General features: G+C 38.8%; 1 protein-coding gene and 1 pseudogene across 1 annotated transcript in view; both read left to right on the top strand.

Annotated features, from left to right (window-relative positions):
* The window catches only part of SLC35F4 (solute carrier family 35 member F4), a 292,375-nt gene that overhangs the window by 75,697 nt on the left and 199,320 nt on the right, over nt 1–17,358 (top strand). The window lies entirely within an intron of this gene.
* Nucleotides 5,062–6,669, top strand: LOC103074742 (torsin-1A-interacting protein 2, isoform IFRG15-like; annotated as a pseudogene).

Genomic DNA, 17,358 nt, shown 5'->3' with positions numbered 1-17,358 from the left:
CTTTCCCTTCAGGGCATTTTACTCTAATTAATCTTACAGTAAGGCTATTTAAAATGAAGCTTTCATTATTGACTTATCATCAACAGTAATTTCTTGCAAGAGAAGAACAGACTTTTCCAGAGTGGATTTTTAGAAATCAATTGGTGATGATTCTTTGTATTTCATTTTCATTTTCAAACTTAAAATTTTACTATTGAGTGATTAACAGCGATTTCTTGTGCACGAAAAATAGAATTTTTAGGTGTACATTTTTGTTAAATGGTTATTATGCTTTGCATTTCATTTTTATTTTTATACTGTGAGAGCATTGACGTCTTTTCACTGCCTTTGTCTTTATAGTCACTTTCTGTACTTGAGGTGGGTCAGAGCTGACTTTGGAGTCAGGACATCTGGGGCAGAGCCAAGTCTGCCCCTCACTAGCTGCCTGACTGAGCAAATTTCCTAATCTCTCTATGCCTCAGTTTTCTCATCTATAAAACGACAGCAGTAATAGTACCTACCTCATAGGATTGTGGTGAGAATTCAATGAGGTGATATTTATAAAGCCTGGCATAGACTAAGTGCTCTGTATGTTTTTGGTGTTAATCTTTGACAAGTGATAATTTCCTTTTGCAGTAGTTTCCATTTGGCATCATACTTTAAAGTAAAAAACAATGAGCCTTTTAAAAGAGAAACATTAATAAATAATAGCACAAATCGTTGTAGAGTGCTATGTCCAGAACTGTGATGTTGGTAAGCAGATAATTCAAGTGTGGACTGTGTCTCATGTGATCGATGGCTTCCTTATAAATCAGGCAGTAGATTTGACTTGGAGTTTTTGCAAATCAATCAGCAATGAATGAAAGCCCTTTTCTAAGAGTAAGTATAGTGATTTGCTATACTTATTATTGGAATAAAACCACCCTAAAACTGATACTTGAAGAGGCTTGGTTTCTGAACAAGTTGAGATATAGAACAATGCAAAGACGGGCCATTTATTTCTTGTTTACTGTCAGAAGCCAGTAAAGGTAATGGCTTTGGCTGTACTGGCCTCATGGATTGCTAACAGCTGTGAACCCAGGAGTTAGACAGAACTGCCTAACTGGGCTGGGGCAGGAATCCCCTGGGGGAAGAGGAGGCCCACCCAGTGGAGGCTCCGGGCACGTGGAGGAACAGAGAGAACTTGTGCCCGGCGTGAGCAGGCATACTCTCAAGAGAAAGAAAGTAGAGCATGACGCAGAGCTTGCCTTTTCCATTTGCCCCGAATTTAACAATCCCCACTTGTCACTCCTCTGCCTCAGGGGTGAGAGTGTGCTTATGAAAACTTCCTTTTAGTGAAGGGGAAAACTCTCTCTCTCTAATAAAGGCCCAAACTGTTAGGGTGCTCTTTTGTTTGGTCTCCTTTGTAATCATATGACTTACAGTGTCTGCACTTCTCTTTCTAGTATTAATTAACTACATATGGCATCACTCACTGGAGTCTCCTCTACGAATCTGTCATTCTTCCTGGTGAGACTTCTGCTACACCCACAGACAAATGGCGGGGGGCAAGTTAAGGTATTTTCTCTTTATCAGGAAGAAAAGGAAAAGTAGTGGAGCCCCTGCTTAAAAAAAAAAAAATCAGTTCATGGGTGATCTTAGTTGCTGTGATGCAACTGGTGTGTGTGTGTGTGTGTGTGTGTGTGTGTGTGTGTGTGTGTGTGTGTGTGTGTGTTCAAATAGACAGGAGGTAATTTTTTTATTTTTTGGCACTTTCAGATCATAAGAGAATTTAACATTAAGCAAACTCCCAAAATTGTTCCTGAGCCTTCCTAGATATTTAGGTAAATCTTTAGGTAAAATGAGACACAGTAGTCTTTCATTGTTAATTTCACAAACTGCCAATAATCTACTTTCCATATCTTTTAAAGGTATGCTTGTAAAATGACATAGCCTATTAATTTTTAATGAATGTTTCTAGATTTTACACAAAATTATCAACTAGTAATAGCATGTGTAATTTTCTGAAGCTGAGAAACAATAGCACAGTTGTTTATTTATGCTTTGGTCTGCTAAGCTTATCATTACCAGGCAAGGAAACAGCATATCATGTTTTTACAAACTGTTTAACAGTAGTTATTAGTAGCAGTTCCTCACAAAGCCAGGTGGGAAGTAGTTTTATTTTTTTCAAAAGTTTGCTTTGGAAATGAAAACACTATTGCTTTATACAAAATTACTTTTGCAATATGGGAATTTTGATTTTAAAAAAAGAGACATTGTCTCTCCATAGCCCAGTGGTAACATTTTTAAGATTCTAATGACATACTCAGGAAACATTCATAAATCAGTTAAGTATCTAGCACAGTAATGTTTTACTCTGTGTGGCCTTAGGAAAATGATTTCACATTTCTGTTTTCTACTTGTCTTTGAAGAAACAGATCATGGTAATCTATTAACATCTTTGAAGCTCTCTGGGACAAAGAATATGCTAATTATTCTTTTGATATTATAATATTTATACTTTATTTAAATATGACTTTTGAATTAGACCAGTCCATTCTGTTGAAATAATGACAAATTTGGAGATATGACTGGTGTGTCTTTGGGACACAGTATTTCCACGTCCTATGTAATCTCAAAATTTCCCTGGTCTTGTGATAATAAGATGGCAGCTTCATTTTTTTTTTTTTTTTTTTTTTTTGCGTTATGCGGGCCTCTCACTGTTGTGGCCTCTCCCATTTGCGGAGCACAGGCTCCGGACGCGCAGGCTCAGCGGCCATGGCTCACGGGCCCAGCCGCTCCGCGGCATGTGGGATCTTCCCGAAACGGGGCACGACCCCGCGTCTCCTGCAACGGCAGGCGGACTCTCAAGCACTGCGCCACCAGGGAAGCCCGGCAGCTTCATTTTTAACGACCACACTGTAAGGCACTGTTGACTCTTTTCTAGAGATTATATCATTTCATTGTTTTGGTTAACATTAGGTTTGAAAAAATTGCAGCTCTAATTTTAGCTGTGGGGACAAATATTTGTGTTGTTGGTGATTAACAAGACTTCTGACAGTCAGATATAAATACATAAACTCTACTGCAATATTAGTTTGCATTTCCCCTTTTTTTGGTAAGGGTGTGGAAAAAGCCAGAACAAAGTATACCAAAAAGGGAATGATAGTTTGAAAGAATAAAGTTGTAATTTAGAAAAGGTAATTTCAAAAGATACCTTGAGTAATGCATATTCAATATGAAAAATACTGGTAATGCAGAAAAAAAGAAAACAATCACTCAAATGTTCTATTACTTAAAGACAGTGTGTTAACAATCCTGAGAATATTCCAGATCTGGTTTTCTAGCGCACTTTCATTTTACATTGTTGTGATTATACTATTGATACTATTGTATATGCTGCTTTTTTCATTTACTATTACAACATAAGCAATTTATAAATTGTCACAAACTTCTCACAAACAATTTTCATTGGCAACATAATCTATTATCAAATGGTATAGAATAACAGATCATTTACCCTTATTAGTGTGATTGGTGCTTTGATATTTACCGAGTTTTGGGAGTTTATCCTCTCTGCCTCATTTATTCTCTCCTCCTCTCTGCTTGGTCTGCTAAACAAAACTAAGACTTTGGTGCATTTACTATAAAAGTTCTAAACCTGCCTGAGCAGGACTTCTGGTTCCAAAAGACAGAGCAGCATAAAACTCAGATGCAACATGGTAATTACATTATTTAATTATGAGACAGATAAGTGCACATTTCTCTGTAAAGTGGATTTTTTCAAACTCAGTAGCTTCTGGATCCTAGGAGAAATTGAAACATTGTCTCTTGAGGTGTGTGCTTCCAGCAACAAAAATGAAAATAAACAAGTGGGACTACATTAAACTAAAGAGGTACAGCAAGGCAAACAACAAATTGAAAAGGTAACCTACAAAATGGAAAAAAGAATCACAAACCATATATCTAATGAGATTAATATATAAAATATATAACTCAAACAACTCAATAGCAAAAAAAAAAGCAAATAATTCGACTTAAAGGTGGGCAAAGGACCTGAATAGACATATTTCAAAAGAAGGCATATAAACGGCCAAGAGGTACATGAAAAGATGCTCAATATCACTCATCATTAGGGAAATGCAAATCAAAACCACAATGAGATACCACCTCACACGTCTTAGAATGGCTATTATCCAAAAGACAAGAAATAGCAAGTGTTGGAGAAGGGTGGAGAAAAGGGAATACTTGGGTACTATTGGTGGGAATGTAAATTGGAGTAGTCATTATGGAAAACAGTATGGAGGTTCCTCAAAAAATCACAAATAGAACTACCAAATGACCCAAACATCCTACTCTAGGTATATATGTAAGAAGGAATTGGGGGCATTCCCTGGCAGTCCAGTGGTTAGGACTCCGTGCCCTCACTGCCGAGGGCCTGGGTTCAGTCCCTGGTTGCAGAACTAAGATCCTGCCACAAACCCATGTTCATTGAAGCATTATTCACAATAGCCAAGATATGGAAACAACCTAAGTCAGTCCATGAATGGATAAAGAAGATGTAGTAGATACATACGGTGAAATGTTATTCAGCCTTGAGAAAGAAGGAAATCTTGCCACTTGTGACAAGATGGTTGAATCTTGAGGGTATTATGCTAAGTAAGATAAATCCAACAAAGAAAGACAAATACTGTATGACCTCACTTAAATGTGGAACCTAAAAAAGTCAGACTCATAAAAACAGAGTTGAATGGTGGTCACCAGAGGCTGGGGGGTGGAGGAATTGGGGAGATGTTGTTTAAGATGATGTTTACAGCTAGTAGATAAATAAGCATAGTGAATAATAGTCAATGCTGTACTGTAAACTTCAAAGTTGTCAAGAGACTAGATCTTAATTGTTCTCATCACACAAAAAAATGATAATTATGTAACATGATAGAGGTATTAGCTACCGGCTTGGGTAGTAAACATACATAATATCTAAATGCATCAAACCAACACATATACCTTAAACTTACACAATGTTACATGATCTCAATTTTTAAAAATTGAAATATAAAAGTCCATTTTTAAAGAAAAATAAGGTGTGTGCTTGAGAGCCTCATGGCTTATGGTGGTAAATATCTGCAGCATCCCCAGGCTGAGTACAATGTGGAAGACAGTACAGTATGTGGTAGTTTGTGAAAACCAATTCATCTAAATGAATTTCAGGAGTTTTTAGATTTTTCCACAATTTTACCTCTTTCTCAGTAAAGGTCTAACTTTTTTTTTTTTTGGTACACGGGCCTCTCACCACTGTGGCCTCTCCCATTGCGGAGCACAGGCTCCGGACGCGCAGGCTCAGCGGCCATGGCTCACGGGCCCAGCCGCTCCGCGGCATAGTGGAATCTTCCCGAACCGGGGCACGAACCCGCGTCCCCTGCATCGGCAGGCGGACTCTCAACCATTGCGCCACCAGGGAAGCCCAGGTCTATCTCTTTTTAATCAAGCTAACCATTTAGGGTCATTAATTAGGATCACTTAAAACTGAGTGTAAGGGATGGGGACGACGTTCTGTTCCACCGCGTCCAAGGGGTGCAGCTCGGCGTTGTGGAGCAGAAAGAACACGCGAAGGGCTTTCCTGACATTGACAGTAGACGATTTAAAACCCCGCTAGAATTTATAAGTGTGTGAAGCATTCCCAGACCCTTCAACCAGCTCAACACCAGTTACTTGCCTGTGACTGGGTCCTGATTAAAGTCCTCCCAAGAAAGACTTCATTGGATCCACACCCAAGAGGACTCTGCCAGGTTTTCCTGACCCCTCTACATCGCTATCAAGTGCCAAGGCCGTAAGACTTGGGTATGTGTATTGCTATGGCAAGAGTGCCAGTGCCCACCAAAGACCCACTGGACCTGTCAGCTCCTCTGTTTCACCAACCCGACATAATAACTTACCAGCAAAGCAGAGTAAGCCAGGTGCCTCTGCATGACACCACCAGCTGATAACACACAAGAAAAAATAATTAACTTAGACTAGAACCCTACCTTTTCTTGAGAAGCTGGGATTTAAAGGAGCTATTCTGAGATCTGTGCTGCTAGTAAGTGACCGATAACATAGACTGGATCAGTCCCTGAGTTCAGAGACTTGGTTGCAAGTGAGTGAAAAATAGACAACGAAATGTTGAAGAATTGCACAGAGGTGCAAGCCAAATTTTACCCTCTCCAAGTAATGGTGGTTGGACTGAGAAAGTGCTAAGCCAAACCTGTAATAGGACTGGTTGTTTGGGTGTCTCTCTTTGTCATTGTGGCCTCTTACTCTTACGTTGCTTTCTGTGTTGTCTCTCTAGGTCCCATTGTCCTCAGATAATTCACATTGCCCTGACTGTGGACAGCAATGGTTCCCTAGTTTAGAACTAGGCCACTGGTTGTACCAAACTGAACTGGTTGAAAATGAATGTTACCAAGTATTCTTAAACTGTGTTATCCTGCTAATCCTGCTAATAGAAGCCTTGTTCTTCCTTGGTCTTTCCCACTTGAGGGGGCTCCCCAAAATCTTACCAGGTGGACCTTTGAAAAAGCTTGCCACCCATTTCTTTTGGGTCCTCCATTGGTTAGAAAAAGGATATATGACTCTAGAGTTGCTGGTTTTAACCCTGCATTACAGTTAATCCTGATCAGAGCAGACAAAACCTTGAACGAAAAAACTTGGCCAAAGCAAATAACTTCTTAAACTTAAGATTTTCTTAAAGTAAAAATCATGGAGACTCTAGAGGGTTGTGTACTAGTAGCCCAAGGAAGATGGAAAAATGACTCCTTTCTATATCTGATCCAGACTGTCACTGCTCTGGGAAACTGCTTAAATTGTTGTTGGATCTGCTTCCAGGGTCTATGCGTCTCTTTTTCAGCATGAATTTAATCAGCGTTCCAAGCCAGACTGTTCATCTAGAACCTGACTAATCCATATTGCCTATGTTTTGGAATTAGCTTACTCCTAAAAATCTCCACAGCCTACTGATTCACGTTATTATGACATGGTAGTCCTGGAGAAGCCCCATAGTGTGTGTACTTTCATTATATTCTAGTGATAACTTTTGTGGGAAAGCATCCTTGTAGCTGAATTCTAGATTATTCCAGTAAAACAACTAGGGATTTTAATAATAAACTATATTGTTCCAAATTCTACCTTATATATTAATCGGTGATAATTATATAAAATTTATTCATATATAACTGTTTATTCATCATTGGCTCTATTTAGCTCATCCTCAGTGTCGGTATGACATGATCGATAACTGGTCACTGTCAGAGAAATCACATTCAATCGGGCAACACCTATATAGGTGACATAAAAGCATGCAGAAATGCCTCTGTCTACATCTCCTTGGCTCTACATAAGCAAATACTATCCTGTCTTTGCGGTGACTGAACGTAGAATGTCCTCCCCTGGCAATGGAAAAGTACCTGTCCTAGGAGATAGGTCACTAAAGAAGTTACCCAGCTTGACTCCATATATATTATGAACAGTTTAGCGGAAGCATTTTTCTTAGAACTAAGAAGGTCTTCCCTGACATTGGCCTCATTCTGGCCTTCACTTGTTCATAAGCATCATGGAATTAGAGTTCAGGTAAGAAACTTAGAAAAAGCAGTTGAAAACATCTCAGAGGCCCCTGAACAATTTAAAAATTCCACTTAAGATTCTAGATAATCCAGTGCTTGTGTAGCAACTCAATGTTCTCAAGGTCCCAGGTCCTTTCTATCTTTCCCCTCCGGGATCCTTATCACATTGGCTTTTTGTCCTCACAGTTCTCAACGAGTACAATGTAGCTTGTTGCTGCTCCAGACATTTCAATCCCAGTCAAAGGCTGGAAGTAGGGAGCAAAAAGTTTTCTCCTTTCTTACATCTCATTACAAGCAAGGGTTTTTTCCATACATCCTTGAATCACAAGGGAGCCTGGGAAACCTGGCAGAGGGGAATGGAGTTGGCATTGCCTGGATAGGGCACACTGTCTCCCCTAATAAAATCAGAGCTCTTTTAGGAAGGAAGAAGGAATGGCTGTTGGTATGCAACAAATCATGCCTGCCACATGTCGTTAAAAAGTCACTTGTTAGTCTGTTTAAAGAATGTATCCCAGAGATCTACCCTGTATCCGCCTTATGTCTGTCATGGTGGAAGTTCTCTTCTGTTTTATTGCTGAATAAGCTGTGTGGACTGCTACAAAAACAGAAACAAAACCAAAACAGTAGAAAATACTGTTGTAATTTGTGTGCAGTTTTCAAATTGACATCACTGTCATTTTGACACGCTTGTGACTGTGTTGAGTACACTTGGCTCTGGTTCTGTGATTCCTATATAGATGGTTAGGTGTTTATCTTGTTCTCTAGGTGTTTTCTTCATTCTCTATATGTTATTTCCTTGCAGGGTCTGTCAGTCAGCCTTTCTTGTGATGATGCTGTGTAACGACCTCAAAATCTCAGAGGCTTACAACGGAGTACTTTTTTCCTTGCTCATGAGTCTGTGGTATTTCCCCTGGACTCAGGTAGCCTCAGGCTATGTTCAGGGCTGCTGCGTGGGTCTCTTCTGGGGTTCAGACTGAATGCACAGTGACTACCTTAGTATATTTCCCTGTGGAACTGGCAGAAGTACAGGAGGGCAACCCAAATGCACAAACCCATTTTAAGTCTCTGCTTGTATTATTTTTACTGATATCCCATTGAAAAAAGTGAGTCATATGGCTAAATCCAAGCTCAGGGGGTGTGGCAGTACAGTCCACACACTACCAGAATATGGCAAGGACATATAATACTACTATAAGAGAGCGACAAATTGAGACCCATAATTATATTTACCATACAGTGTTTAACATGTTATATTTGGGGCTTAGCTATTTTTTTTCTCTATTGGTTTCCATTTTCATAAGGCAACTGGTCTTTTCTGTGCTTTTTAAAATGTCTTTTTCATCAGAGGCTTTTCCTCCCAGATAGCTTTGCATAAGTTTTATGGGCATCGAATACTTTGCTGTTACTCCTCATAGAATGTTTGAGTTGGAAGGTACCCTTAGAGTTTCAGTTCTATCACTTTGCAGATCAGAAAACTGAAGTCCAGAGAGGTTAGGTGACTGGCTTAAGAACACACAGCTAGCCAGTGACAATATATTTTCACGTGCAAAGTGAGGAGCAGGACATTTTAAAGTTCCTTTTTTCCTTTGACCCTTTTGTCCTATCTCATTCTAAGCCAGTTCCCAGGGCCACTTCCTGGCCTGCCTACTTTGGAAATACTAAGCACAGAATAATAGATGGCAAGGGCAGAGGGAGCACGAATGAGCCCTATGCCCCCTCACCCTGCAAGCTGGCTGGCAGGCAGTGTCCGTCCTCCCCAGCAGGCGAGGCGGAGCCCCAGAGTGCTGGGCTCTGGGGAAGAGGCACAGGTCTTCTGAAGGTCAGGTGGATGACCTCTCCTTGAGAACACCTTTTTAAATGGTTTCATGAATCCTCCCAGTTGCTAGGAGATTATAGCAAGGTGTTTTCTGTGGACACTTGGGCATGGTTTTGAAGGCCCTTTGGTGTGAGAGAGAGTCATGAAATTAGGAAGTTTGAGATGATTTGTGTATGTGCAAGTGCAAATTAGTGTGTTTCCATATTTTAATGGAGTAGCAAGAGCACATCCATCTTGTCATTGTGTACAAAATTGTTAACAGTTTCATTTGTGTCACCTATCATCTGAGATTCCCAGTGAAACTGAGTAGTTCATCAACATCAGGTAATATTTATTAACAGTCTGTGTCTGTGCGTGTGTGCACGGGTGTAAGCCCCTCAGCTTGATGCTTAACTGCTTCATTGGTTTCTTTCCATCCGCTATGGCCAGGAGCCAGCTGTGCCTACTTGTTTCATTCTGCACATATGGTGCTTTCAAATGACACTATTTACATGCAAATTAAAAAAAACAATCATTTTTGGGGGGAAGAACCAAAATTCAGTTGGTTGTTTTTGCTGCCTGAGAAGTTCTTTCCATTACCTATCTGCTCTTAGTGCTTTTGTGTATATGATTGTGATACGTTACAGTGATGTCAATTTGAAACAAGTTGCATAGATAGGATGATAACACTTCTAATCATTTCTAACTTTGACTGAAAAAAAAGTTATATAAAACTTAAAATGCCCACATCAGAATTAGCAGCAGTTTACTCTGCAGCTGAGGTGATCAAGCAAATGCTCATGAACCTGATGAAAATAAGAGATGATGATTATTTATCAGAAATGAAACCTGCAATACAAGGGTGGAGAATTTTACTCCGTAGAAATAAAAAGTTAAATATTTTTATTATTAATTTTATATAATTATTCACAAGTTCACTGCAGAAATATTTTTATACTATAATTTATGTATCACTTTCAGTAATTTAATTGTTTAGAAATCAACTTGGTATTTCCTTGTGTTCCTTTTTCAAAGGACTGAGATTTGTTCTTTTTCATCTAGTGGTTTCTAGTCCAACTGATTTCTGAGTCACTTTCCTGCAGCTGATATTTCTGACAGAATTTATAGTGCTGTGTCATGAATGATTTAGGATTTTTAATTGTACTTGACCACCACATGGCCAGATTGGTTAAGTGACTTGAATGTGTAAAGTTGGCCAGAAATTCTGATGACTTCACTGTGCTCAGTTGAATCACTGGGAGTAAACATGGTGGCAAACTCTTGAATCTCTTTTTTTCCTTTCTTTCTTTACTCACATTGGGGCCTCCGTGAATGCTTCCTACATGAATGGAGCCTTTGAGCTTCTTTTAGATTACCTAAGAGAAACTTGAGGGCTGAGCACACACGTGAAAGCCATAGACAAAACATGAAAGTTTGTTTGCCAAGATTTTTCTATTTTTTCATTGATCCAAACCTGGCAGGCATTCAAAGTTGTATCCATACACACAAACTGACTAGGGAAGGCTATGGCTACATTTAATGGAAATATTAGCAAATAACATTTATTGAGCACTTACAAAATGCCAAGTTGTGTGATAAGCATACATCATCTCTTTTAAATCCGGTTAACAACACTTTGAGGCAAGGAGCTCATTTAATATCTATTAATAGATGAGGAAATTTGGTTTCCAGAAATAATGTAAGTTGTTCAATGTTATGTAGCTAGTAAGTGGTGGAACATGAATTCAAAACCCAATCCTCTGAATTCCACCAACATCTTCAAGATTTCTGGTCTTTTCATTAATCTCCGATGCCAATATGTATGACAATTGAATCCTTAAAAGGTCATTTTTTTCAGAAATACATTTTATCTGTGCATCTGAAGCACATAATCTTGAGTAGTTTTATTCATATATTGTTTGAAGTGTATTATAGTTGTAACATTTTCAGAACATACCCAAAGAGACCTTTTTGTCTCAGGTCCAGTGGCCAGAATGATAAATGAAATGGGAAATCTTAATGAAGTCCAAGCCAAAGGGTGAGTTAAAATGAGCCATGTGGGCCCACAGATGAAGTGAAGTGAAGTGTTCATGGCTGCTGTAAAGGAGAAAGTCGAAAAAGAACATTTAAGAAATGAGCATAGATAACCTCTGCTTTAAGAGTATATAGATTTTTCTCTAAGTATTGCTTGAGCTACATCATGAATTTTGCTACATAGTATTTTTATAACTCTTCTGAACTTAGTGTGTTCTCATATCTAGTATGATTTCTTTGAGTCATGGGTCATTTAGAAAGTGTGTTTCTTAAATTTCTAAACATATTTTCTTTCAAGGCTATCTAATTGATTCCTAAGCTAATTTATTCTGTGATAGAGTAGATTTGTGTGATACTGATTTTCTAAAAATTTTAGAAATTTTATTCCTGGCCTACCATATGATCACTTTTGTAATATTTTAATGTATGTCTGAAAATATGTGTTCTGTATACATATGTATATGTTATATCTTATTAATTGTGTCTTTGAAATCTTTTGTATCCTTATTGTCTGCTTAATCAATGAATCATTGAGAAAAGTGTTAAAATTTCCCACTAAAGGGTAGATTTATCAGTTTTTTTAAAAAAGAAATGAACATAGAAAAGGAGAAACAAATGTAATTTTTCTCAAGTATACCTCTTTCACTATGAATTAAATTGTATTCTGTTAATCAGAGGTCCCTAGGCACATTCTTGGGATTTGGGAAGTTACGCAGTAGAGGAAAGTGGGCCTTTAGAGAATTCTCTTCCCTGCTTTTCAGGCACAAGTTTCTGTTTTTTAAAAAAGATAATTCATACACGTTTGTTTTGTTGGGTGCTTTAAAAGGCAACTTCTCAACTGTGGCCTCATTTCATTGTCAGGGAAAACAGGCAGAGGGGTTCCCATTCAAGTGGCTGGGTCATCCAGCCTCAAGGAAAGGAAAATGGAGTCCTAGGCCAGGAGTCAGGGTACTACCATCGCTGCCATCTAGATTCAGTTGTGATGTCTGGCATCATCACAGAGATATTTCATGTCATGTAATACTCTGGGCAACAGAGGGCTGATTTTTCAATATCAAAACATTTGATATATTATGATTAACCTGATAATTAATCATTTTGCTGACATTTGTATAATATAATAAATATTTTCCTAGCTACCCTGCTGGTGATGGGTATGGTTAAGCTGTCCTTGATAAGCGAGGGTAGTTTGGTAAACATTTGTTACTTGTGCTACTCTCTCATGCATGGATGTCCTCTCAAAGATTACTGGGGTGTATTGGTCTTACTTGGATTGCTTTGCCTTCAGAACTCTGTTGTTCTTCTTATGGTTTTCCTCCTTTAATCCGTAGGGAAGATTTGTTCTGGGAAATTTATTTACTGGTGGCAAGAATTGACCACATGGCTTCTGTGACTAATGCATACTGATTTCTCAGGGCCCAGAGTTAGCATTGGCTTCTCAGAAATCCATTCGAGATCCTGGGGACAACATGGCAGCAACTGTATGGAATCTGCTTTCACAAAGTAACTGGCAGTTGCCACAGACACTTAAGGAATTGTCAGTTAGTTTCACATTTCGGGTCATGTTTGAGGGATTGTTTCTCTAGAGCCTCTTTTGCCACAATTTCTATTAAAAAAGACTATTCTTTACACAGCTATTTTTTAAAGTTGAGTAACCGATATCTGTGGTGGAAAAGTTACAGCTAAATATGCTGGACTGGATTTCCTGATAAAAGATGTATCTTAACTGTGGCAGAGAGAAAAAAAAAAAAGCCTTGATGGCAGACAGACCTGGGTATGAATTCTGGCTTTGTCTCATACTAACTGTAAGACTTTATGGTTTCCTGGCTTTGTCTTGTACTAACTTAAGACCTCAACAGGTTGTTGTCTGTTGCCTCATCTATAACGTGGATCCAGAAGTGACTTCCCTGTAGGGTTGGTGGGTTATTTATGGTGTATGTGCCTAATGCATATTCCTAGCTCATCGTAAGTGCTCAATAAAAACTAGTTGATATTGTTTAACATATATAATTGTTTTCGAGGAAGACAGTTGTCTTCAGGGAAGCAGCAAATAGTCTTGGTGTTCCTATATTTTTTATTGCAGAATTTCTTTCCTGAATTTGATCTTGAACATTATATTTACTTCCATGATCTGGAAGAGAACATTTTGAGAAAAATTTCCCCCCCTCCTGCTAACTCACTGTTCATGGCTTTTTGCTTCCTGATAGTGAAAAAGTGACTAAGAGCCCATGTAGTACAGCATATTATATAAGCCTCAAGTGTATTTCTTTGGTGTTGTATCACAGATAGGTTTTCCTATTTCTATGTGTAATCATAAGGATAGGTAGGGAATGGAGAATGGATTATAAAGCCGAAGACAGGGCATGCTGTGCAAGGTGAAATTAATTATGAGAACACACTTTGAAGCACAGATGCACCTAGAAAAACATAACTGTACAATTTAAAAATATACTGGACAATTTTATAAAGTGACAACCTATAACTTCAGGGAAACAGTGGGTAGCAGGATTTATGTATATGGGACTAACTTTTCGCCTTCCATTCTATGTTGACAGGAAATATCCCCCTTCCAGTTCCTCCACATATGTTACTGCAGTATTTGTGCAATTTCATTACAGCTTCATAGCACCTTTGGTCCAAAGGGACTTGTAAACCGGGGAGCATATTTTCAGCCCCACTACTGGAAGGCAGAGGAATTTGCAACTGCACATTAGAAATTAGTTTCTAGAATTATTAAATGGGATATGGACACAAATGGAAGTGAAGTGGGTGAGGTGAGATTTCAAGTCAGGTACATTCACAATAAGTGCAGAGTGATGAAAACAATCTGACTTAATGAACTTGGAGGAACTAAAGCTAGGAGCAAAGTCATTAGAAGAATATAAGGTAAAATTATACTCTCTGAAAGACTCCATCGAAGCTATAAAAGCAGTTGGAGGCCCTGAAATAACACTGGAATTGTTTATGAAATGAGGAGTAATCTGTGAGGCATCCGTCGGGGGAAAGCCTGATTTGGAATTTTAAATTGGCCGGTGAAGTTTTGAGCATGTGAAAAACTAGTGCCTCTGTTTTTCACAGTAAGAAATTTGAAGTGGAGAAATCCTGTGCCCTAAGTGTGCAGGACAAAATAGTTTTTGGTATCAGTCCTTCTCATGGTTTTCAGTGCACTGAGGTAGACACAACCACCAGATTTTACTATTCTGTACTGTGACTTACAGGGTAATAGGTTGACCTGAGAGTTAGTTCCAAGCATTTACTAGATTATGAAACATACCAGGATCCATATTCATTTGCTCACCATGGAGAAAGGAACCTAGGAGATTTGACGAGACATTTGTTGCAAATTACATATATGCAAACTCTCTTCCCATTACCCTAACCTGCCGCCAGATTCCCCAGCTGCACAGCTTGGGGTGCTTGGAAAGCTCACGAGGAAGAGACAGGCCATGCAGGTGGAACAATAACCCAAGAGGTTAAGCCTGCCTTGACCTTTTTCCCCACTCCTCAGAATGCTTGATTGTATACCTTGTTTTTCTGGAAGCTTTGATCATCAGTTATGAGACGGCCCTTAGCTCAGTGATAATAACTAAGTAGAAAATACAATATTTCTGGCTTCTTAACTGTAAAAGCGAAACACGCCATGTCTGACATCCCCTACCATCACCCACACTTCCCGAAAACAACCCCTAAATGCTGCATGTTGGCCAATGACCACACTGCACAATAATCAGACAGACGTCTTGTCATTTAGGCCTTGCACTGCCACCACTTTGTCAGATGGGAAGAGCCTTGTGACCCCCATGCCCTCCCCTTTGAATTACCCTCTGGAGTGCACTTCTGTGCTACTGCTGAGCGGCATTTACCAGGCTGTTCCCTCACTAGTGCAGGCTTTCGTCTCATTGCTCCAAATGGATCACCTGGGACCCCGCTCTACAGACCACAGAATTATCGCTGGGTTAGTGCTTTTATAATTTTTTTTCCTGTGAGTTTTTTTTGTTGTTGTAGTTGTTGTAGGACTTCGTCTTCTAAATTCAGAACTGGGGCCCTTGGCGAAGGAAGCAGAGATGGTGTTTTTAAATGATTAATGCAAAGCATCAATAAAATATTGAAAATATGGCTGCTCTTTTTCAAAAAAGGCTCCCCCTTAGGCTATGGGAAACTGTAGTCCAAGTCCATTTAAAATTTATATTACATCAGGTTTTATAAAGAAAGAGACAGAAAATCCATAATCATTTCTTTCAAAACCCCCACTTAAAGCTCTGTTACAGAATCTCTAAGCACCCTGACAACACTGTAAGAGGTACCCTTTGTCCACATTTCTGTACTTTTCACAGGGGCCTCATAGTAGGTGATGACGTGGCCCCTCTAGCACTGACTTAGTTTTTCTGATTGAATGCCTGCCTGCCTTTGTGGTTCTGTGCAGCCTTTGTTCAGAGATATTTCTTACTAAAATCCATAAATTCACCTCCCGAAATGCAAAGGGCAGGTTCCATTCACTAAATGTTAAATAGATAACATGTTAGATGTGTGACCTTGAAATTATGCAGTTATTTTATGAAGTCTGGGATGATTGCATCTGCACAGATTCAGAACCCAATCTTGTATTTCTGTGGAAGAATGTTGAACAGTCTGGTGTGTACTCTTCAGAGAATAAATTCACCTGCTTTGCATAGAGGCACTTTCAAGGAAAACATGTACATCAGGTGCTATGGTTGAGCTGAAAGAAATCATGTTATGAAAAGGATGGGTGCCTGGCCTTGTGGGTTGAGCCCATGACTGCTCTTGCTAATGGAAGCCCAGCTGGGCTATTGGAGCCTATTAACAAGGTACTGAGGCAGAGTAGCAGAATGGCTTTAGTAGAAAAGCCTGTGGGTTGTTCTTACCAGGGTTGCTCTAAGTGTTAGGGCTGATGCTATGTTCTCTGAAGTCAAGGGTGATGTTTTCTGGAAATGTCTCACAGACTTAAGATTCTTTAGAGTAACTGGAAAATGAGAACGAAGGCTGTCTCTTATAGAACTATCCATTATGGTTGAGATAAAATTAAGTTTCCTTTCTCCCTCTCTGTGTACTTTTTCCTGTGTATAATTTATGGTAATCCCAAACCCAAACAAATTGAGAAAAACTGATATGCCATTTATGCAGAGAGCTATTTTGAGAATTTTAGGAGGGTTTCATGGGGGACTGATTAGTGAATCCATGAACATTGCTGGCCAAAAATAAGAAATTAACTTTGTGAAATTCCCTTCTCCGGTTCATTTCACTGTTTACTGTTCTATGGGTCTTGCTGTTCACAGGAGGGTTTTGGAGAACATCATTGCATTTTTGGAAAGATGTTTCTTCTTTTCTTTGCCTCTTTAACAAAAAATAGGAGTCTCGGTATGTTCTCTTAGAAATAATTTTCTCTGGAGTTGAATTAGGTCTCTAAATTAGAAAGGCAAATTTGTTTTAAAATTTACATCCCTAAATCTTACTGGGTAAATGGAAAAGAAGCATTTTAATGTAGGCAAAGCCAACAGAATACCCTAAAATATTCATTGTTTTACCCTTTTAGTATTGTCTTTGGTGTCAAGATAAGACAGCTCACAAAATGAGTCGGGAAGTGTTCCCTCCTCTTCTATTTTCTGGAAGAGATTATGTAAAACTAGTGTTAAGTTTTCTTTAAATGTTTGGTAGAATACTGGAGAGTGAAAACATCTGGACCTAAAGATCTCTTTCTCTAGAGTTTTTAAATTATGAATTCAATTTCTTTAACGGTAGTAGGACTATTTATATTATCTATCTCATCGTGGTTGAGTTTGGTAGTTTGTAGTTTTCAAGGAATTGATCCACTTTTAAGTTGTAGGATTTATGTGCATAAAGTTTTTTGTAATATCACCTTTTTATCCTTTTAATGGCTATAGGATCTGTAGTGATAGTCTCTGCTTCATACTTGATATTGGTGACTTGTGTCCCTTCTCTTCATTTTTGTCTGTC

The sequence above is a fragment of the Lipotes vexillifer genome, unplaced genomic scaffold, assembly GCF_000442215.2.
Source record: "Lipotes vexillifer unplaced genomic scaffold, Lipotes_vexillifer_v1.1 scaffold221, whole genome shotgun sequence".
In the NCBI taxonomy this organism is placed as follows: domain Eukaryota; kingdom Metazoa; phylum Chordata; class Mammalia; order Artiodactyla; family Lipotidae; genus Lipotes; species Lipotes vexillifer.
The sequence above is the reverse complement of the archived record's forward strand: the minus strand, read 5'-3'. Positions and strand labels throughout refer to the sequence as shown.